Source organism: Protopterus annectens, chromosome 3.part0, assembly GCF_019279795.1.
Source record: "Protopterus annectens isolate FY-2018-M chromosome 3.part0, PAN1.0, whole genome shotgun sequence".
Lineage (NCBI taxonomy): Eukaryota > Metazoa > Chordata > Ceratodontiformes > Protopteridae > Protopterus > Protopterus annectens.
In genome coordinates this window covers 757,423,256-757,443,255 of record NC_056731.1, presented here as the reverse complement: position 1 = coordinate 757,443,255, position 20,000 = coordinate 757,423,256, and positions in this window count along the sequence as shown.

Genomic DNA, 20,000 nt, shown 5'->3' with positions numbered 1-20,000 from the left:
AGCTACAAAAACTCTGAATAACATCTTTCTGAACCAACCAGCTCAAACAAACTCTCTCCCAGTTCCTCACTGCTATTGCACATAACTCAGCCCTCTAACACAGCACATCTGTGCAACTGCACTCAGCTATATATCCTAAATATACTTGTTTGTTTGTGTCTTTTGGCTTTTCCCGGTTAGGGGTTGCCACAGCGGAACTCCAGTCCGCTAATGATTGGCAGTAGAGTTTTACGTGCTGGCTTGCCGGGCCTAACACACAACCTTCAACGAAGGAATGCCCATTCACGCATGTCGCCACACAGAAGACGCTCTAACTGAGAATCGAACGGGCAACGTCTAACTGAGGTGACAACGCTACCACAGCACCACCACCGCAGTAGTATATATCCTAAATATACTAAAAACCATATTTCTCCAAACTCATTCAAGCATTTAATTTCAGAGCACAATATATTCTTGCTCAGCCAGCATTTCTTTACTCCATTTAAACAGCCTATGTGCACAGAATGCCCCTTTGACTAATCACTGAGCAATGCACTGTTACACAATCCAAAATGTGCCAGTGTAGTATGTTTTTCTCTCCCTGAAAGAGATATTTGTACTTAACAGGTGCTAAAAGAATTTCTTTGGTAAGATCATACTACATAGAAGGGACAGCCTGTCTGTAAAAATAAATCAGACACTTCTCATTATGAAACATTGCTTGTAGACAGTTCTGAGACCATATATAACTAAAGTCACTGGTCAAGTAAGGTATATTTAAGGCTTCAAACAGGACATATGGCAATGACTGTAAAATCACTACAGCCAGGGCTGAGATGGTCATTCAGCACAATGATTAGCTGGTACGGAAAGTTATTTACATAATAGTATGAAATAATGGAGCCAGGCAAACCAGTTTTTAATAATTACGAGTTTCCCAGGAAATTGGTACTTTGTACAGTCCAGAGAACAAATGAAGTTTCAGTCTAGAATCTGTACAAACACAATAGTTTTGTAGATCAGTTGATACTTAGACAAGGAGTGTTAATAAGAAAATCTGAATTTTAAGTATGTTTCTATTGCAAGAACTGATATTGTTGTTTCTACTTTTCTCACTCCAGACCTGACAATCTGAAATTAAATAGATAATTGCATGAATAAAATGTTTGGAAGTTGAATATCTGAAGGACAAACTGTTGCCTAAACAAAAATATGCTGTTAGATATCTAGGAAATTGAGCAGATATATAGATATGAAATTTCTGTTCAAAAATAAAGTTCTCAGAGGGATTTTCTCTGCAAATTAAACCAAGTATCAACCACAGGTTCATAAAAACTCAGGTTTTAAACCTTTTTTTGAAAAAATATCGTTCATCTTTGAGAAAGAAACTGAAGGTAAAAATCTTGAAATACTTCTTCCAAATGCAAGAATCAAGCACACTGGCCTTCAAAGACTACCCTTCATCTGTGCTAGTGGACAGGAGTCTCAACAAAGTTATCATGTCAATTGTAACATCTCCCCGGTTACATCAGAAAATAAACTGAATTACAGTGAGTTTACAGATAGATACAGAACATACCTAGAAAAGGAGGCATGCCTGGGATTCATAGATATTTCCTAGTGTGTAGGAAACCTTTGCTCAACAGCCAGAAAAACATGTTCCTACCCGGTTCCCCGAATAGCGTTCACAAGTGCAGCCTAATCCCCGCAGATATATCCATTTGAAATATGGAGCCAAAAGAAATAAAGCACTTTTGAAAATAAAGTGAAAGCACTCATTTGAATAACTGTTTTGCACTCGCAGATCACAGAAAGGCATTCAAAAAAATGAGCCAGCCAGAAATGTGGAGCCCTTGAGCTCAGTTTTGTCTGGTAGCCCTGATGGAGCTGACGTCATCGCACACGTGATTACGTCAGCTCAAAAAAAAAAAAAAAAAAAAAAAAAAAAAACCGAGGAAAAAATTAAAAATAAAAAGCTGGAAAAAAGTCGGAAATGGAGGGGTGCCACTTGGGAATCATGGCACCCCATTATTTGGACCCCAAAACTTGGTAAAAAAATGAGTAATTCAGTACGGTTGGGAGGTATGCCATCACTGATGCCTTGGAACATCTTTAGTTTGCAACATAATGTGATGTGGAGTGAGAGCAGTGAAAACCCTATCCTCCATGGCTTTAGTATATGAGATAAAAAGCTTGTTTGGTGTTAGCATGTTGTAATATAAACTGATAATTAAAAACTTATTATCAGAACATGTTACTATTATCTGTCTGTGCCAAAAAAAATCTACAATCTAGAGAAAGCACAGCAAATAATAACCTATACAGCTTATTAACAGCATTATCATCATCATCACACCACTTTTTTCCCTTATTTCTTCTAGGTCAAAGTGTGCCATGAACTGTTGCAACCTCTCTCAACTCATTGTCCCACTTTTTTCAACAATCATGTCTGACTATTGCAGGTCTCCTGTAATGTAAGCCATCCATCTTTTGGATGGATATTCTTGCTTCCTCTTGCCTTATTCCTACAATATTTACACTATTTGTATATTTGCATATTTAAGGATGATTTGTTCCCTCTTTGTCGCTGGTTATATCATTTTTATAAAATCAGAGAAGTAGCACAAATATTAGTCAATATCTCATGTTAACCAGCATTCGCCAGTTTTAGAGACAGAGTTTGTCATAATGGTTAAAGCTTTTGTCTCTCAAGCACAAGGTGCAGGGTTTAATCCTGAGTACCAGCACAATGCCTTTGTAGAGTTTGTATGTTTTCCTGATGTCTATATGGGGATTCTCTGCAGTTGTGTCCATCTCAAACTTGAGAGGATACAGCATGAATATTGACTTGTGAATAGCAACACAGATTCTTGGAAGTGCCTTTATTGGAGAATGGTTCTGTAGACCAACCACATGTATGAACTAAGGTACACAGTATCCTCTAAAATAGGGGAAAGGGATCACAGACTGTATGTCACATCAGGGATAGGCATTGTAATGTGATGTAAAAAAATTGGCTATAGATACCTTGGTCACATTAGCAGTACATTCCTATAAAAGAAATTAAACACAGTACACATCAAATATCATTATTAACCATTCAATTATAAAAATACAACAACATGTGGTAAGATGTAGCAAACACAAAAAGAAAAATCTGTGGTGTCCCTTGAAGTCTCAGAAAACCCAGTATCCAACCTATACTGGGTCAAAAACATACCAAGCAGAAACTTCTCAGTGTGGAGGGTGTGAAGTTCACTCCTTGAAATATGTTATGCACCTAGTTCACTAATAAAATTCAAACTTTAAAATATGTATTACAAAATAATAAAATAGTAGGTAGTCCACAGTTGAGTTAAAAATGGAATATCCTTTATTGAAACACACAAACAAGTGATCCTAGTTGAGTATAATGAAACGCATTAAAGACATTCATTCATTTATATATAATCAGGTAATTTGGAACAAGGGAGTGGTTACAGAAGGTGGTTCTGTTAATAGCAATAAAAGCATTAAACTCATTCCTTTAACAAAGTCCCCGTTAACACCATAGTGTAAACTGAGACAGTGCTACCTTAGAACTGAAACTTAAACTTCAATGCTAGAGACAATTTAAAATATATAATATAAGAACAGCTTATTAAGGCTAACCTACTAATCCAAACTTTATTAATTAAGAAATCAACTCACTAACAAAATGACTAACTAATTAATTAACAAAAAGATCTACCACCTCTAAACCTCTATCAGAATAAATATTAGTAACTGATAAACTGAAACACTTTTAACAAAGATTGCTTTCATACCAAATAAATACTTCATCAGGTTTGTGTGTAAAAACATATCATAATATTAATGAACATATGTATAAATCTATAAGTGAACACCTACGCAGGCTGAAAAACATAGCTCTAATAACCAAGGTGGAAATACAGTGAAAAAATGTTAGAAATAAAGCATTAAGGCCCTGGGGATCTGTTCAAGTGTAGATTTATACACATATTCATTGATATTATATGTTTTTACACACAAACCTGATTCATTTTTTTACACACACACCTGATGAAGTATTTATTTGGTATGAAAGTGAGCTTTGTTAAAAGTGTTTCAGTTCATAAGTTTTCATAAGGAGCCACTTTTGAGACTTTAAGTATTTTTCCTCTGTTTATTTGCTAAGTTTTTCTGCATAGCTGCCTATTTTGAGCATTTTCTGGCTTGTTAAATTTGACTTCTGCATTAGTAACTGTATTTAGAGCACAACCTAGAGCTGTTTACTGAATTTCCTGTTTGCACTTATTTTTAAAATCGTTTTTTTTCTCAAAACTTGCATTTTATCTGTCTTTGGCCTAGCACTCTTGTGTGGGGTCATTTACTGCACTGTTATAACTTGTTGACACTTGTTAACCTCTGCTATCTCTGAAAAAACAAAAAAACAAAAAAAATCTTGCTTTTTTCCCACTTTTCTGAGATTTAAAAAAGTTCAGTTACAGGCTTGCTGTTCTTGAACTGTTTGTAAGTTTCTGTGAGGCCATTTTTTGCTTAAGCTAAAGGAAAGTCTCTCTGTTGATCAGTGGCAGTGAAAAACATTGAGCAGCCTGCCTGCCCCTGTGGGAGTGGTTACTGACTTGAAACTGTAGTTTTATTGGCCATTCTGGGTCAATTCCAAAACTCCTTCATCTTCCTCTCTTAAAACCTGGTTGCCTCATGGTTTTGGCATCTTTTCAGGCTTGTTGGCTGTTGGTGAAGCACCCACCAAGAGGGGAAAACGCTGAGAGAAGAAAGGAGCCACTTTTGAGACTTTAAGTATTTTTCCACTGTTTATTTGCTAAGTTTTTCTGCATAGCTGCCTATTTTGAGCATTTTCTGGCTTGTTAAATTTGATTTCTGCATTAGTAACTGTATTTAGAGCACAACCTAGAGCTGTTTACTAAATTTCCTGTTTGCACTTATTTTTAAAATCGTTTTTTTCTCAAAACTTGCATTTTATCTGTCTTTGGCCTAGCACTCTTGTGTGGGGTCATTTACTGCACTGTTATAACTTGTTGATACTTGTTAACCTCTGCTATCTCTGAAAAAACAAAAAAAAACAAAACAAATCTTGCTTTTTCCCACTTTTCTGAGATTTAAAAAAGTTCATTTACAGGCTTGCTGTTCTTGAACTGTTTGTAAGTTTCTGTGAGGCCATTTTTTGCTTGGGCTAAAGGAAAGTCTCTCTGTTGATCAGTGGCAGTGAAAAACATTGAGCAGCCTGCCTGCCCCTGTGAGAGTGGTTACTGACTTGAAACTGTAGTTTTATTGGCCATTCTGGGTCAATTCCAAAACTCCTTCATCTTCCTCTCTTAAAACCCTCTTTTGCACGGTTTTGCGTGTTTTTGAGCATAGTGCAACAGTGGGCAGCGCCGCCTAATTGGGTTTAAACTATTCATGGCTCCACAAAGTCTGCTCTTCACTTTTTGCCTTAGAACTGCTCTATCTCTCAATTTAAACACCATATTCTCATTCTAAGGCCCTTCACTGGTCCAATTAAGTAATCCTACAAGTTAGCACTATTAAACCATAAGCACTACTTACTCTTATACTCTCTACGATTACCCTGTCCTCTATTGGTCCATCTTAAATTCAGTTTCCCTATTACTCTAGCATGTCCAAAGGTCAGTCAATGGTTTCCTCTCCAGTCCAGCTGGTGAATCAGGGAATTTTGAGGCAATGTTACAACTGTCTCATGTACACGGACAACCCTCTCCTCCTCCAAACAGGTTCAAATATATGTGAGAGATGCAACTATTTAGCCAAACTGGAGGCTGAGCTCTCTCATCTCAAAACTGGTGTAACCAGTCAGGAGGAGAAGGTAACCTCACACAACACAATTCCAGTATCACATAGTCCCACCACATCAGCGAACCAAACACATAAATACACAAAAACATACTCGGAGGCTCTAAATAAAAATCTACCTAAGCAACAGAGACCTCCAAAGCAAACATCCCAGCAAACGCTACCTCAAAACAAAACACACACAACACATAACCCACAAAGTCAGTGTGCCAAGCAGCCATAGCCCTTAAGGCTGAATAACACACCCGATACTCTTGTTATAGGTGACTCTGTTGTCAGACACACTGACGTCCCGCTCATCAGGCTGAATAAAGAGAAGGTCATAGTGAGCTGCCTGTCGGGTGCTAGGATCTGCCACATAACGCAAGCACTCAGGTCACTCCAAAGCAAATACAAATATGACTCAGTCATTGTACATGCTGGCGTGAATGACCTGAGACGTACCTCCCTGGACTACATGAAAAGAGACATAGAGGAGCTCTCTGATCATGTAGCCCAGGCTGGTATGACCCTGACCTTGAGCAGCATCTTACCCTCACCTAGAATGATGCCACAGTACAAAGACAAAATGATCGATTTTAACAATTGGCTAAAATTTTGGTGTCATTCAAAGGGGATCCAGTGTCTGTCAGCCTGGGATGACATGCTCGACAAGCCACGTTGCTTCGCTAGGGACTGCTAACACCTGTCACCACTGGGCTTTCGGATATTGGCAAAGGCTCTTGCCACCCCCATAGTGCCTTTTTTAGGCAAGGCTCAAAAGTCAAACCCACCCCCATAGACAGCACAAGGAACAAGAAACTAAAGGTAATGCTGCTAAACGCCAGAAGTCTTAACCTCAAGATGCACGCACTTGAAGCTCTCCTCAGTATGGAGAACATCGATATCTGTGCAGTGACAGAAACCTGGTTCAAGGCTCCAGAGAGCACCCCAGCACTACCAGGCTATACCTCATATCATGCTTTTCGGCCCCAAAACCTGGACCGAACCACAAAAGGAGGGGGAGTTTCCATATTTATCAAGGATATCCACACCTCCAGGTTAGTGGCATTGCAGGAAGTATCGGAGACCATCCATGTGCAACTAACAGTGGGCAAGACTGCTTTTCAGTTTATAGCATCCTACAGACCACCCTCTCAAAGTCAGGAATCCCATTCGGCTTTCCTGAAAACATTGGAGAACATAAAGATCTCTCAGAACACCATTATATTGGGTGACTTCAACTACCCAAACATTGACTGGAAGCACTACTCAAGCCCCAGCACCTTAGCCCAAAGATTCTTGGAAATTATAAACTCAAATGCTATGGAACAACTAGTCACCACTCCCACAAGAGGGGACAACATACTAGACCTGATCATTACCAACATGGGGACTCTATGCTCCACACCAGAAGTATATCCCTCATTGGTAAGATCAGACCATAAATTAATTTCACTGGATGTCCACATCCCGACCCCACCCCCAGCCCAGAAAACCACAGTGAAAAACTTCTCAAAAGCGAACTTCTCACTTCTCAAAACTGAAGTGGAATCCTTCAAGGCCCCAGGGCCAGTGGAAACTACGGCCCAAACTGCAGAATCCTATATAAATGCATTCTACGGACATCTCCAGGAATGCATGGATCATGCTATCCCAAACAAAACCAAGACCCAATCATCCAAAGGCAGGCGTCCAGTCTGGTGGACCCCTGCCATAAATAAACTGTACAACAGAAGGAGGAAGCTACTACATGATAGAGCAAAATCCCTAATAGGGAAGGTATCTCTGATCAGTACTAGCAAAAAATTACGATCCCTCATAAAATCCTCCAAGGCCAGCTTCGAGAGAAAAATTGCACAGGACACCAAAGACAATCATAAGGCTTTTTTCAGTTATGTTAAAAACCTGGGATGCAACTCCCAGACTTGTTCTGAGTTGATTCTAAACAACAAAAAATACACTGAACCCACAGACATCGCCAATATCCTGGCAGACAGGTTCAGTGCAAACTCCCCCCCCCCAAAAGAGCAAGTATCTATCCCGGCAGAAGGCTGCTTCCCAAACATCTCAGATGCTCAAGTGAAGGCTGCCCTCTCCAAAGCAAAAAACACTGCTTCCATGGGACCAGATGGCGTCCCAGGTTGCGTCCTACATGGACTACAAGAGGAACTAATCCCTCAAATAAAACAGCTATACAATCTCAGCCTCACTACAGGATATGTGCCCACAGAATGGCGTACAGCAACAGTGGTCCCACTCCACAAAGGTGGAGCCTCTACAGACCCTGGAAACTATCACCCCATAAGCCTGACTAGCTTAGTCTGCAAGGCTATGGAGAGGATCATCATGGAGCTCATAAACAAAGACATTGGGGACCTACAGACACTAGATCCTACCCAGTTCGGCTTTGTCAAGGGCAGATCCTGCCTTTTGAACCTGGTTGACTTCTTTGAAAAAGTCACCAAAGCCATAGATGAAGGGAAGGTAGTCCACACAGCCTATCTGGACCTTGCAAAGGCATTTGACACAATACCTCACTTGGGCATCATAGATAAGCTATCCAGCTTAAATATAAACCCCTATGTCACAAGATGGGTCACAAACTGGCTCAAAGACAGAACCCACAGAGTGAGAGTTGCTGGAGCCATGTCAGACTTGAAACCGGTCACAAGTGGTGTCCCACAGGGTTCTGTCCTGGGACCACTCTTGTTTGGTATATACTTTTCCGAGGTACAGGCAAACGTGGGAGGACTATGGCTCACCAAGTTCGCAGACGGCTGCAAACTGGGCGCCATAATCAACTCTCCAGCTGACACAAACATCCTTCAAAAAGTTCTCACAGAGACAGATAACTGGTGCCAGCACCATGGTTTAAAGCTAAATGCCAAAAAATGTATAGTCATACCCTTTGGCAAAAACAATGTGCCCACAAATTACCACATAGGTGGAAAACCATTAAGTACAGAGAAAGTTATTAGGGACCTGGGGACCCAAGTTGATAGCAATCTCTCCTTTGAAAACCACATTGCCAAAGTGGTTAGAAAGACCTTCTACATAGCCCACCTCATCACAAAGGGTTTCACATCTAGATCAAGAGAGGTAATCGTGCCCCTTTATTCATCCCTCATCAGGCCGATCATAGAATACAATGCCCCTTTTGGGATGTACCTTACCCGACACCTGCAGCAATTAGAAAGACCCCAAAAGTATCTCACCAATAGGATCAAGGGTCTCAAACAGATGCCATATGCTACTCGGTTAAAAAAACTCCAGCTCTACTCAGTTGCATACCGCCTATTTCGAGGCGATCTATGCCTGACATACAAAGCTATGTCAAATCCAGAATTAATGGACATGCTCCACCTCAGTAAATCTAAATCCCTTAGAGCCACACGCTCGAGGGACTTGAACCTCAGCACAGAAATAAATAGAACTTGCTGGAGGGACAGGTTCATAACCTAGAGGCTCCCTTCGCTCTGGAATAGAATTCCAGTTCATGTGAGGCAGAGCACCTCACTGAATCTCTTCAAGAAGAATCTCGATAAGTGGATGGGGGATCATAGGTTTGTCCCAGGGATTACTCCCGTGTCACTATTAGACAGAGGCACAGTAAACTAAACCTTAAAAAGGGCACAGTATACTCAAATCAAGGGGTGGCGTAAGCCATACAGAATCGGGCTAGGCTTATAATTGCCCCAGGGCAGATAACCTAGTATGAACCTATGAACCTATACGTTCGAATTTTATTAGTGAATTAGGTGCTTAATATATTTCAAGGAGTGAACTTCAGAACCTCCACACTGCGGAGTTTCTGCTTGTTTTTATTTATTTATTTATTTATTTTTTAATGTAGCAAACACTGTCATAACACATCATCCCCACAGAGCCCAGATGTTCTAAACTATAGACTTAATATTCAAAACACAATAAAAGTCAACAAACTACCATAAAATAGAAACATGTATTACAACACAGCATTTTAAAAATAAACACAATAAAATGCAATTGCTATAGTTTTGACATGTTTTGTACCTCAGAAACCAAATAAATGCTGCACACTTGCCGTAAAACCTGTCAAAGCACATTATACCTTCATAGATTTTATAAGGCAGGGTCAGTCTTATGGCTCATAATCACACTGCCAATACCATGTATTAGTTTATTTATTTATTTAAATTTGTTGACCAGGAGTGTCCGACTGGACGTGGGTCCATTTTCAGCGGAGGCCTGGGGAGAAAAGCTCCACAGTAAAATAAACAGACAGTAGTTACATTGGATTACATAGCGATTAACAATTTAACATAGAAATTACTTACAACATATTTACAGATGAAGAACATAGTACTGAATTATTATTGTATTTTATATTGTATTAGTATTGAAGAATAGGAAATACAGAAATTTGTTTTAGAGCTGCTCAGCAGTATCAAGATTACACAGCTTACAAAATACGTAAAACCTTTTTTTTTTTTTTTTTAGAAAAAATTTGAGGCTGATCTATCTGCTAATTTTATGGCACAAAAGGCAGGGGACTCCGCTTAATCAACATTTTGAGTATGATGTACCAATGTTGTTGGTTTCACACCTGGGAATGTTCCAGATTTCTCTGACCCTTTAGAGTTTCCTCCACTTTGCCATTCTGAAAAGTTGGGGAACAAGGCAGGGCATGTGGGGAGGTGAATACCAATAGCCCCATGCACTACTACAGTGCAATTACACCAATGGTGGGCAAAGGGGAAAACATCAACATCAAGGTCAAGGAAAACAAAGAGGGTTCAACAAGGGTCTACATTATTACAATCTTCACAATTAGTTTCTGATCCTTTAAATCCTAACAATAGTATTTTGGCTGACCATGATGGTATATTACCAAAATATCAGGGATATAACAATTTCAATTATAGTACTTTATTGATTACTAAGTGTTATTTTTCTCTGTTCTCTAAAAGATTTACTTTCATTCCTGCTAAGTATTTTGAAGTGGTAGATTCTATTCTAAAATTAAAGCTTTTCACAATAAAGTTGAACGTAACATATTTTTTTCACAATAAGAGTGGTATTTCTGTTGAGAATTTTGATATTTAAAAGTGTGGCAGTACTTTTTTAACCTGTGTTACATCCCACCATATCCACTTTGAGAAACTGTGTGAAAATGAATTGTATGTTCTGGCTTCTAAAAGATCTAAGAAGTTTAAACAATTTATCAAGTGAAGAATGTTTGTTACTTGTAATTTGATGGGTAATAAGAATATTAGGATTATGAAGCCAGACAGAAGTGGTGGGACAGTTTTGTTTGATTACATTGATTACATATCAGAAATGCTTAATATTTTACTGAATGTTTATCCAATTTCTCCTAGGGATGAATTCAACCTAGCGTGCAAGAATAATCAAATAGTTTTATTGAAGGTACCATTACTCCTACTCTTTATCAGGTTTTGAATGACACCCATCCAGTTATTCCAACTATATTTGGAAATCCCAAGGTCCACAAATGTATTTTGAAGCCACCTTTGAGGTTGACAGTGGTGGCCCAAGGTTCCATAACACACCCTTTGGCTTTGTATATGGACAAAATACTAAAGGCTGTTTGGGAAACTATTCAACATATCATTAAAGACAAGACTATTGGAATTGCTTGGGAAGAGTTAAAACTTACTTAATTGCCACACAAGTATTTTTTCTTACCTTCAATGTAGTTGATCTATTTACTTGTATTCCCCAATTTGAGGGGAATGGAATTATTTGTGAGTACAATACTAGAATGTGATTATTTGTTATCCACTGACATTAAGTTCCTACTTAATTATATGTAAATTATTATTGCCAACAATGTCCTGTATTTTGAAGGGGAGATTTACAAACAAGTAAGTGATGTGGCCAAGGGTGAGGCATGAGCACCCATTTTTGCTAATATGGTCATGTTATCTTGGGAAAGAAAACACATTTTCACCTCCCACTTTTTCTTACTGTAAGCTATAGCTCAAATTTTTTTATGGCATTTTTATTTTGTGGGATGGCGAGCAAGCTATGATCAATGGTTTTGTTGAATATTTAAATAATACTGCCAACTTTTTGAGATTCACTTACCAATATAGTGGTGACCATATTAATTAGCTGGACATGAGAATTTTGTTGATTGGTAATGTTTTTGAATCTACTACTTATAGAAAACCTACCTTCTCCAATTCCCATATGCATTTCAACAGTTTTCTCCTGTTTATCTGCAAAAAAGTCTGATAAAAGCTTATTTAGTTAGACTGGCCAGAATGGTCTCCAATAAATACATAATTGAACAGGAGAAACCAATTTTGTTTGCTATGTTTTAGAAAGAGGATATTCGGCAGCATTTATGCAATAGGATTGTCAAGAAGTTTGTGTTAACTGTTAGGTAAAGGTTTGGATTACACACAGAATTCCTCATATAAGGTTGGTGATGACCTTGATAACAATTTTTGCAGGGATTGTTTTTTTGGTATAGTGATTGTTTCAACCAGGTAAAAAATATCATTAGGAACTATAGGTTGGTGTTCAAAGGTAATGAACAGTTATACCAGATTTTAGGTGAGCAATCTCATTTTGTGTTCAAGGTACCATCCAACTTGAAAAAAATATTTAAACACTACAAATCAGACTATGATAGGGACAAAACTGGGGGAACTACAACATGTGGTGCATGTTGCTAGTGTACTTATATTTATATGGGCACTATCATGACACTTGAGAAAATGTTTAATGCTAAAGTTAAGTTACAGGTTGGAAATTGCTCCACCTAAGGAGTGATGTATATTTCTAAATGTAATCAATGTCCTGCCTTTTATGTGAGCAAGACTGAAAGACCTTTGAAAAAATAAGAATATATGAGAACTATTATGACATTTTAAAGTGCAATTCTAAAAATGCCCTCTATAGACACACTCAGGCTTGTCCTGATTTTAAGATGTTTTGAGTTTGGAATTTTAGAATAGGTCCCTATTAGTCCTGGTGGTGGTGCCTACAAATCATCTCTTGCATACCAAGAACTGGTTTGGCAACTCAAACTTAATGCAACTAAATACCGATGTTTGAATGATAATGTCAGTATTATACATGTTTTAAATCTTCAATCAGCCAAATTATAATTTATTTGGCTCTCATTATATTTGAGAAGGAATACACACATTTTTGTACATTTATTTCATATATACATTTACAATTTTGTCTTATGAAATATTGGAATTTTTACTGGCTAATTTCATTGATTGAATTTTTTTTAATGTTTTTTTCTGAAATGGCCTTTACTGTATTTTATGTGACTTTTAAAAATAGTTTTATTAATTTACCCATTTGGTGATTAATTTTATGTTTTTAATTAATTGATTAACATAATGGATTGGATTGATCATGGGAAGAAAGGTAATATGTAAAGGTAATAATGGATTATAGTTTTTAAAACTACAATCCACTCTGCTACAGGCCCCATGAGGAGCTAAGTGTCTCTCCAACCTAACACCACTCTTAAGTATTCAACTACGGTACCACCTTTATCATTCTTATAAGAAAAGCGCAGTCCAGGTCTGAACTCTCTGCAAACAGCTAAAGTTAACTTTGAACCTAACACCACTCTTAAGTATTCAACTGCGGTACCACCTTTATCATTCTTATAGGAAAAGCGCAGTTCGGGTCTGAACTGTCTGCAAACAGCTAAAGTTAACTGTGAACCTAACACCACTCTTAAGTATTCAACTGTGGTACCACCTTTATCATTCTTATAAGAAAAGCGCAGTCCAGGTCTGAACTCTCTGCAAACAGCTAAAGTTAACTTTGAACCTAACACCACTCTTAAGTAGTCAACTGCGGTACCACCTTTATCATTCTTATAAGAAAAGCGCAGTCCGGGTCTGAACTGTCTGCAAACAGCTAAAGTTAACTTTGAACCTAACACCACTCTTAAGTATTCAACTGTGGTACCACCTTTATCATTCTTATAAGAAAAGCACAGTCCGGGTCTGAACTGTCTGCAAACAGCTAAAGTTAACTTTGAGCCTAACACCACTCTTAAGTATTCAACTGCGGTACCACCTTTATCATTCTTATAAGAAAAGCACAGTCCGGGTCTGAACTGTCTGCAAACAGCTAAAGTTAACTTTGAACCTAACACCACTCTTAAGTATTCAACTGTGGTACCACCTTTATCATTCTTATAAGAAAAGCGCAGTCCAGGTCTGAACTCTCTGCAAACAGCTAAAGTTAACTTTGAACCTAACACCACTCTTAAGTATTCAACTGCGGTACCACCTTTATCATTCTTATAGGAAAAGCGCAGTTCGGGTCTGAACTGTCTGCAAACAGCTAAAGTTAACTTTGAACCTAACACCACTCTTAAGTATTCAACTGCGGTACCACCTTTATCATTCTTATAAGAAAAGTGCAGTCCGGGTCTGAACTGTCTGCAAACAGCTAAAGTTAACTTTGAGTATGTGTCTACCTGTTTGAGCCAAAATTCATTTTCCCCTGGAGAGCACTCTGCTTTGGCTTGTAAGCAGCCCCCCCCCCCCCCGCACACACACACTCATTTTCCACTTTCTCTCTTATTCCCTTCTGTTAGCAAATAGTATCCATAACTGATCAATACTGTGTGTTTGTTAATTTAAACTGAGACCACAGTAGCCTACTGATACAAGGTTATTCTGTTTTTCCACCTGAGAAAAGGTTAAGAAATGACTTACAGTTTCAGAGCAGTCCTTGGTCAATTGTGATTGTTTCTTAAACACAAACTTGTCTTTGCTTTGGCTCATTAGCAGCAGTACAAAGAACTGCCTGCTCACACTCTTGCTCTCCTCTCCCCCTTCCCTGTTTATTACCTTAAGACAATCCCAAAGTTAATAAATATTACCTGTGGCAGGCACCATTTTTAAAACTACAACCACCATTGTCACTATCATATGTTCATTTATCAGTTGACTCTGTTAACTGATTGTTTCCATCCCCCTCATAAGAGCAACTAACAGGGTCTCTACCCGCTTCACTCCCCACCCTGCCCCCTATTCCCTCCCACCCCCAGTGGTCCCACCTTTATTACACTCACAAACCCCTCCCATCTTTCCAATAGCCAACCACAGTGCTAACCCAACACTACCTCCTCCATCTTCCCACTACTATCACACCTCCTCAACTAACATGTGCAAGCATACCTTACCTATGCTCACTGCATGAACTCTCCTTGCATATCTTACATCCTACCAAAGCTCCATCATTCCCCCACTCAACCACTACCACTGTACTACTACTCACACCACCACTCATGTCTCACCCTCACTCAGCTCCCCTCCCACCAACTCAAGAACCATCTCTATGCACCCCCCACATATTCTACCAACTATATTACTCAAACATAAAGCATCCCTACAACTTAACATAGTAACCATCCCACCATACCTATTACCCACAGAGCACAATCATAAAGTTTCCCTTATAAACAAACACATTCAAAAACTGAGAAAACTTATAACCTCACTCATATCAAAACTAGCCCTAAGTGGAGACATCCACCCCAACCCTGGCCTTACCATCTCCAACCCCAGTCCTCATAATCAGACTAGAAACCACAACTTCTCCCATATTACAGCCAATAGAAAGCCAAGTGACTTTCTTCTACTAAGCCTAAATATTAGAAGTATATCCAACAAAGTCCATGAACTCCATGCCACCATAGACTTGTATGCCCCAGATATAGTCATCCTGACAGAAACCTGGCTAAAACCTCACATTACCAGTGAGCAAATCCTCCCTACCAGTTATGGCATACTAAGAGTAGACTGGCTAAACAAGAAAGGAGGTGGTGTAGCTATAATATTTAAACAGCATCTAAACATCCAGATCTTAAAATCATCAGCTCCACAAATAGGCAATGAAGAAATAATATATACCAACCTCAAAATAAACCAAAACAAAACCATCAACATAATTGGATGCTACTTCCCACCTGGCCAAAACATCCCACAACTAGAAAACATCCTCAGCTGGTCTACCCACCATCTCCCCCAATAAACTATCATTTTAGGTGATTTCAATACTGACTGGCAATCCTGTTCTGGCAGCCATCCAACCCATCATGTAAACCTTCATGGCTTCACCCAACTAGTCCAGTCGCCAACCAGGATAAATAAAAGCTCCAGCAAGCACACTACCCTGGATTGAATACAGGTCAGTAAGAGCCCCCCAGTCATATATAACAGGCTGCTTATCAGATAGCCTCAGTGATCACTCCCCAACATTCCTAGTCAAAAAATACCTATACCAAGCTAAACCTGTCATCTAACATCAAATACGTAAAAAACAAAACTTTAACCCACTCACATTCATCTCATCCCTCAAAGAATGTAACTGGCATCCTCTAAAGTACCTCAGTCTTGATGACGCAGTTGAATTTTTTAATGCTACCTTCCTGAGCATCCTTAATTACCATGCCCCCATAAGACTTTCCAGAACCAAAGCACAACCCTCCCCATGGCTACAGAAAACCACTAAGTCAGAAATGAAAAACCGGGATAAAGCCTGGGAGCACTGGTGCAAAACTAAAATCCCCTCAACTAGACAGAAATTCATAGAACTATGCAACAGAGTCAAAAAGCTAATAAAACAGGACAAATTCCAATACTACCAGTCTGCCCTAGACTCCTCACAACACAGCCCCAAACAATTCTGGTCCTCCATTAACTCCATCCTCCACCCAGGTAAAGTCAGTATTCCTCCTCCTAACATCCCTCACTCCTCAGAAAATATTGCTACCTCATTCAACACACACTTCACCCAAACCATGCTATCACTAGCTAAACAACACAACCCCCCTCCCCTCCAACCCACACCTTCAACTAGTAATCTTCCCACTGCCTTCTCTTTTTCTCCTGTACCTACCTCCAACATAAAAAAACTCTTAACTAAACTTAAACCCACCAAATTAGCAGCAGATAACCTCCCAAGTGAATACCTACAAATCACAGCTGATGCTCTGCCCTACCCAGTATCCATCTTGATTAACTGATCTCTGTTAGAAAGGTACGTTCCCACACTGTGGAAAGTATCACATATAATTCCCCTCCACAAAGGCAGACCCTCCACAGAACTAACCAATTACCGCCCCATAGCTATTCTCTCTCCACTCTCCAAAATACTAGAGAGATACATACACTCTCAGGTCTCAGACTACCTCCTTACTAACAACCTCCTTTCCAGTACTCAGCATGGTTTCCGACCAAACCATAGCACCATCACTGCCTTACTCTCCTTTACTAACACTATCCTTCAGCATAAAAACAATGGCTATCTCTCCACTGCTACTTTCCTAGATCTATCTAAAGCATTTGACATGGTCCCACACAAACAACTTATCCCTGTCCTCAATAACCTATCCTTCTCTCAATCAGTCACCAACTGGTTTCAGAGTTACCTGTCTGACCGCCAACAGTCTGTTGTATGGCAGAATGACATATCTCCCCAACTACATGTCTCCATAGGGATTCCCCAAGGATCCATCCTTGGACCCCTACTCTTCTCTGTTTACACCAATAATCTAGCCTCTGCCACCAAACATGGCACACTCATACAATACGCAGATGACTCAACCATCATCTGCTCAGCCCATTCCCTACCCAAACTGCAAAAAGTCACACAGGAAGCCTTTTCCTCTGTTGAAACTTGGTTATCCAATGCCCAATTAATACTCAACCCAAACAAAACTAAACTACTCATCTTCCAACCCACCAAACATACTCAAAACAACTCTCACTTTAACATCACAGCAAAAAACAACACCACTATATACCCAACTGAACACACCAAATTGCTAGTAGTGGAAATAGACATTAAACTAAAATTTGACATTCACATATCCATGACCATAAAAAAGTCCACAAAAAACTAGGAGCATTATACAGAAATAAGCAACTTCTCACCAAAGCAGCAAAGATTTCAGTAGCAAATTCCCACCTTATCTCCACCCTACTTTATGCCTCTCCAATATATACCAACCTAAGGCAATGCGATCTAAACAAGCTAGAGACCTGCTACAACAAAATCGCCAAATTCACCACAGGGGCATCCTACCGTAGTCACCACTGTCTCTCACTTGCTGAACTGGGCTAGCTTGAACTCAGTCACCTCCTTCAGTGGTATCAACTCTCACTCGCCCACAAACTAGTAAACCATCCTCTAAATGTCCCATCCCTCCACAATCTACTCCAACCCTATCGCACCACCAGACCACTAAGATCCAGTGACAAAAATCACTTGCAGATCACTAAAGCCAATAACTCTGCTTGCGAAGCACTAGTCTCTTGCACCAAAGCCAAATTATGGAACTCCCTTCCACCCACAGTTACCTCTGTACCATCATGCACCTACTTCAAAACTTTACTAAAAGTGCACCTAAAAACATGCTGGCTATGCCCTTGCAACTCCCACTCTAATATCACCCACCCCATCCAACCACTACCTTTCTTTCCACTCCACTAACTACCTTGATTATAGCAAGCTCAGATGCTCATAAGCCTAGTACTTATTATACAGCAGGAACTTCTTATTGTAACATTTGTTAATGTCTGTTATGTACTTCACAGATAAAGATTCTAGTTGTCTACTGATGTACTATGTTCTTCATCTGTAAATATGTTGTAATTGCTATGTTAATTTGTTAATCGCTATGTAATCCAATGTAACTACTGTCTGTTTATTTTAACTGTGGAGCTTTTCTCCTCGGGCCTCTGCTGAAAATGGACCTACGTCCAGTCGGACACTCCCGGTCAACAAATGTAAATAAATAAATAAATAAATAAATAAATAAAATACTATAGAAATGCTGATTTGATTAGTTTCTTATTGGTACTGAAGAAGTTTATGTTGTGAAGAAAGCTCTTAACAGTCCTTTGGTGCTATACCTAATTTGTTTTATTACAGTACATTTTATTGCCTTTTGGTTAGCTGGGCTTATCTTGATCTCTGTTCCATTGTACTTTGTTTACCTTGCTACTGGATTTACGTTGTTTTTGGTTCTTAGTTTCTTGGTTTGGGTGCATTGCCACATTTTACTTTTGATAAATAAATCAAATCAGAGCTTTATTATCTGACACATATAATCATTCCTGGACTTTACACCTAGTTATTAGATGGTTTAGAAAAATTATTGATTGAAAGAGGAGTAAAGCAAGGGTGCCTTACTACCAGTTTATTATTTGGATTGGCTATGTCAGGCATAATAGGAAAATGTAATATGCTGAATATAAAGTAGCCAGGGTGGAGATTATATCAGACTTGTTTTATTGTTATGTTTGTTGTATGCAGACAATTTGCATAGCATAATTAAATCAATATATTAGCCACACATTGTTTTGACAAATCTTAAATGCCTACTTAATAATGTAGGTTTGTTTTTCATCATGCAGAAAAGCAAAGGTTGTTGAGAAGTGTCAGCTTTTATGGAATTTTAAAATTACTCAATTCTAATATTACAATTCTTGAGGCAACATTTGGAGATGAACTGACATTCCATGACCAATGGGACAATATAATTAAAATGTTAGATCAGTATCACAGAAATGGAATATTTTTAAATTATCTTTAAGATAAAAGTTTATGTTTTACATTAAATAATTCTGGCACAATTAGGATATTTTGAAAGTATTTTACCATTTCCGAAATGTAAAAAATGCTATTGGGATTTTTTTAATTTACTTTGAAAAATATATTGAATCCAATGGAAATTAATATTTATATGGTAAAATGCCAGATGGTTGATTAAGATTAATTAGTTCTATTGTATTTTTGCTTCATTATGTAAGTATTATATACTTAAGAAATTGAAAAATAAGAAACATTACATCATTGGACATCTATTATGAAAAATAAAAATAATGGTAGGAACATTTCCTTTTTAGTAAAATGAAAATACTATCAAACTATGTTTTTATGGACACTTGATGATAGAATATTAAAGTAGGTGACTTACCTAAATGTAAATTATGGTATTAATGTATAATAGATATGTATTTTTAAGAGGGACCATGGGATAAGCTAGATGACTGATGTAAATGTCAAACTAACAAAATATATGACAGATGCAAGTCAAATCCCATACATTCAAGCTTTTCTTTGGAGGTCGCCACTGGAAAAATACCAGTGAGATGGCAAATGAAATATAAGGTGCTGGCCAAAAGATTATGCAACAT